This window comes from Limulus polyphemus, unplaced genomic scaffold, assembly GCF_000517525.1.
Source record: "Limulus polyphemus unplaced genomic scaffold, Limulus_polyphemus-2.1.2 Scaffold44, whole genome shotgun sequence".
NCBI classification, from domain to species: domain Eukaryota; kingdom Metazoa; phylum Arthropoda; class Merostomata; order Xiphosura; family Limulidae; genus Limulus; species Limulus polyphemus.
In genome coordinates, this window is record NW_013665654.1 from 34,252 (window position 1) to 39,327 (window position 5,076).

At 34.4% G+C, this 5,076-nt stretch overlaps 1 protein-coding gene across 3 annotated transcripts in view; it reads left to right on the forward strand.

Annotated features, from left to right (window-relative positions):
• LOC111086482 overlaps window positions 1-5,076 on the forward strand; it is a 16,789-nt gene that overhangs the window by 6,873 nt on the left and 4,840 nt on the right. Inside the window, exon 2 of one of the 3 annotated variants that reach the window (XM_022389511.1) lies at window positions 2,699-2,786. The exons of the other annotated variants lie outside the window; for them this stretch is intronic. The gene's annotated coding sequence lies outside the window, so the exon portion shown is untranslated. The remainder of the gene's footprint in view (window positions 1-2,698; window positions 2,787-5,076) is intronic. 3 annotated transcript variants of the gene reach the window in all.

Consider the following 5,076-nt stretch of genomic DNA (forward strand, 5'->3'; position numbering starts at 1 on the left):
CTCTACATCATACTTAATTTTTGCATTTTTTTTTTATTTCATGTAATTTCAGGCGTTCCGTAGGCAATGTAGGACAGTGCAATATGTTACAGCTATTTAACAAATATAAGTGTTTTATATAAGATTCTAAAAGGATTGAGTACGTTATATTAAAACGATTTTGAATGAAGAAATCAACAAGTCACATGACAACTAGAGCCGGTATAAGGTCACGGTTGGATGTAATGTATCAGAAATACATTTTGACAGTTTTTGGCATTACGTAGGAAGTGTAGGACGGTGCAATATGTTACAGCTATTTAACAAATATAAGTGTTTTATATAAGATTCTAAAAGGATTGAGTACGTTATATTAAAACGATTTTGAATGAAGAAATCAACAAGTCACATGACAACTAGAGCCGGTATAAGGTCACGGTTGGATGTAATGTATCAGAAATACATTTTGACAGTTTTTGGCATTACGTAGGCAGTGTAGGACGGTGCAATATGTTACAGCTATTTAACAAATATAAGTGTTTTATATAAGATTCTAAAAGGATTGAGTACGTTATATTAAAACGATTTTGAATGAAAAAATCAACAAGTGACATGACAACTAGAGCCGGTATAAGGTCACGGTTGGATGTAATGTATCAGAAATACATTTTGACAGTTTTTGGCATTACGTAGGCAGTGTAATGCTACCGAAATTTTTTCGCTTTTAGGAAGAGATGTAACAACTTTCTCCGATGCAAAATATTCATAGATTCAGATCCTAAAGATGTATTCAGACAGGGACTTAGAATTTTCAGGACAAGAAAAACAAAGGAATATGGATCAACTTGGGGCCCAAGGGCCACCCAGAAAGAGACCTGCAACGAGTCGTACCCCAGCCATAATAAGGAAAGTGTTGTGTTTTATAACAGTTGAGAATTCAAAAATACAAAGTTCTGTGGCAAAAGCCATCTACATGACCCATGCAAAAGTACGTATCATAATCAAGAAGGACACCTTCTCTGAGAAAGCGACACAAGTCACCTCTATATAAGCTGCCACCGCGACATGTCCGTTCAACTGTCGTATACCACAGGTTGCAGGAGAATGAAACGGGTATTAATACTATTCCATACAAAGACATACCAGTAAAATCTTCTGTGTAATCAGACTTTTGAAACCATCGTTCTCGAATACTAGATGGATTCTGGATAGCCAGCAGGGATCAGTGGCGTGCTTTTGACACGACAGTCTCATGGCGCGGTGTTTTGCAATGGAAACAAAATGCACAGCCGTCAGCTAGAGCATGATCGAATGTGGCGACATGGACTGTAACGACGTGGTGAGGCTCTAAACTCGTTTTAATATAAGGTATTCAAAAGTATACAGTAATTGTTTCTCTCTCAGTGTATTTTATTATATATATATATATATATCCAGTTTTCGAGCTTTCAAGTTGGATGGGTGAAGAGGTCATTCAAAACATCAGTTTTGTGAATGTCACAGGTGACACCTTTACCTCATTTCTGGCCATTCGCTTGAAAATTTCTTTACGTATTTTACAGTCGTTTCGTTAGGAAGTAGGTCATTAGTCTCACCTACATAGAAGGAGTAAATTTGATCACACTAAAAACAACAACAAGAAAAAGGCTGAATTAAAGGTTTCTGTGAAATAAATAATGTTCAATTATCCAAGGAAATTATTGATTTCTTTTAACCATACATAAATAAATAAATAAAATAAAGTCAGAATACGGAAAGTGTCAATCTAACATGATGTTGAAATTTTGTTGTGTATTGTGAATTCATTTAACTGGCATTTTTGTCTGGAAGCATATTATGCTGCTAGTATGTTTTACTAAAATTTTTAAGCATATTAAGACTGCTTTCTTTTCTAGAAAAAATAAAACGCCGAATTTGAGATAAAGGAATGTTGGTAAAAATCTTCAAATTATTCAGTGTTTAAGAGACGTAAACATTGCGTAATTTTGTTATTTTACTGATACAAGTATGAAATATAACGGAAAGATTCAATAAGTGAACCACAATTTGATATATTTTTTGTTATTTGCTGATGCAAATATAAAATAGGACGCAACGTTATAGTAAGTGAACCACAATTTTGATTTGTTTATTCGTTATTTACTGATGCAAATATAAAATAGAACGCAACGTTTTAGTAAGTGAACCACAATTTTGATATGTTTATTTGTTATTTACTGATGCAGATATAAAATAGGACGCAACGTTTTAGTAAGTGAACCTCAATTTCATAATTATAAGTTAATAATCTCTCAGCCGATATTAAAGAAAAATCGACAATACCATAACGAATGGCAGTTTTAAGAAAGTGAACAAAATCTTCTGATGGTTTGATAATATAACTTAGTTTGAAACCAGTTAATATAATTTTAGGTCATTGGTTCACCGTATCAAAAAAGTAGACTAACCTATTATAGTACTTTCAAATATTTTATTTCTTTATTTTCGTATCTCACAACATTTTACATCTAAATATGCCGAAATATCGACTACTGGTACAAAACAATTGAGTCACATTTTACTATTTTAACCATAAATTTTGTTCATAGCATTTAAGGACTGTTTATAGCATATTTATTTCAGAAAATAAATTTTGTTTATTGTTTTTTAACTAAGGCCAGTTATAATTGAAACTTAATGATTTGTTGAAAAATGATGGTACTTAATTGATGTTTGACAGATTCCAGTTGCACCCAACACTACGAAGATGGTCTAGCTGCACCCAATACTACGAAGATGGTCTAGTTGCACCTAACACTACGAAGATGGTACAAAAAATATAGAATTAATCAACTTCACTATATATTGTGTTAGTTTATACGTTCACATATATATTTATTAAATGGAATATAGTTCAAGGAACATATACAATATACAGCAACATAAATCATATACAGAATTTACATAAGCGCATCTATGACGTTTGTATTTGCTTGAACTTAAGCACAAAGCTACACAATGGGCTATTTGTACTTTTCTCACCACGGGTATCGAAACTTGGTTTCTAGCGTTGTAAGTCCGCAGACATTCCGCTGTCCCACTTGGGGGGGGGGGACTCAGCACATAGTCATCACTAACTTTGAGCTCATAGACTGGTGAGAATGCAGTATCATTCGGTCGTCACTCTTATAGCGCACCAATAGCCCCAAAATGCGCAGCGCATTTTTATGCGGCAGCTGGTCGCCAACCACGATTCATAAAATTCATAGTTCGGATAACTAACGAATAATCATGTCTGCAATTCACATATAAAAGACAATATTAACATTTCAAAAAATACGTGCACATCACTATTCACCAAATATATATATATATATTCGGATGTTGGTGTACTTTGGTGACAGATTTTCTTGTAGGCAGATTTTGTTAAACAAGACCGATGTCTGTAGGTTTACTTTCTTCTTAGAATTCTTCTCAAGAAGTCGATAAGCCGTCTTAACGTTGTTAGTTAAGACGGCTTTTCGACTTCTTGTTAAAAATTCTAAGAAGAAAGTAAACTTACAGACATCGGTCTCGTTTAACAAAATCTGGCTATATATATATATATTGTTAGGTGGTTTTTATAACTCCGGACTCTGGATCCGAGGGTCCGTGGTTCGTGTCCCGTTACTGCCTCCCCTCCCCAATAAAATTCCGTCCTATGGGGCCTTTGGTGCGTTATAAGAGTGACGGTCAAATCCAACTATTCGATTAAAGTATCCCACAAGTTGGTAGTAGGTGATGTTGACTAGCTGTCTTCCCTCTAGTCCATAACTTCAAAATTAGGGACGGCTAGTGCAGATAGCCCTCGAGTAGCTTTGCGCAGAATGCAACAAAGTCAGGTGGGTTTTAACAGAGTTTAACCAGTAATTGCTTAACCGAAAGTCTTCCTTTGCACCTTCATGTTTGAATTATAATAATCATTAGTCATTCTTTGAGAATCCGTTATAGAAGCATTAGGCAACATAATTGTAGCACTTAATTAATGTTAGAAATATGAATAGAACAATAGAAAGAGCAATTATATGAAGGCAAAGGATGGCATACGTAAAGTATCCTAGCTGGGTGTTGGAATAACAAGTTGCAATAAAATTTAAAACCAACGTTAAAATATATTACCAACAAGATTTTTGTACTGTTGCACGTTATATAAAACTTAGATAAATACATGGTTAAACTGAGTGAATGTTGTTTGTAAGGTAGGGGAATATAAACTTACATAAGTAATATCAGTTACAAATTCCTATTAATTCACAAAAAAAATTCATTATAGAAACCACGTGCTAATCAACACCTTGTAACGATCGAAAAGTCCTTCAGGTTACTCGTAGACGCTGGTGATTTAAAACAGGGAAATGGGGTAAAGGTACGCGCAAATATAGATATCTCATATTGAGAAGTTGAGACTTGTCCTGAAGTATAAAAAATAACACAATACAAAAATCTAATTTTCCTCAGACAAGTTGGCAGTCCCAAGCATATAGAGATGTACAAATTCAAAACTTGGAACTTTATGTGAGATCCCTTAATCCAGTGACGAGCAGTGCTAGTTCGCTACTATATATATATATAAGGTATATAGTCTTCTTTGACTTGAATATAATATAGACAATGTTTTGTATTTTCAAATGATGAGTGAGAGGTACGTGTTACTTGTTGAAATATTTGCAAATTGGTAAGTTAAATACAAGTTTGTGACTTTAATTATACAGCTATAATGTGCAGTTTCAGAGTACGTTTAAATATATAAATATTAGGACAACTGATATTCTAGATATCTTGGTGAATTGTAGAATAATTGAGTATTGAATAAAGATGTTAACAGGTACAGCTCTTGTTTATATACAATGGTGAAATTCTCTTTAAAGAAATACGAGTACTTGTCTACTGCCAGGACTGGTAACATAGTGTGTCAAGTTTACTGCACGAATCTCTTCATGTACTATTGAAGTTGAACTGCCAAGAAGTGCATAAAGTAACGGAGCTCAATACCTAGTTAAAAGCCCCCCCCCCCCCCAGTGGCACAGCGGTATGTCCGCGGACTTACAACGCTAGAAACCGGGTTTCGATACCCATGGT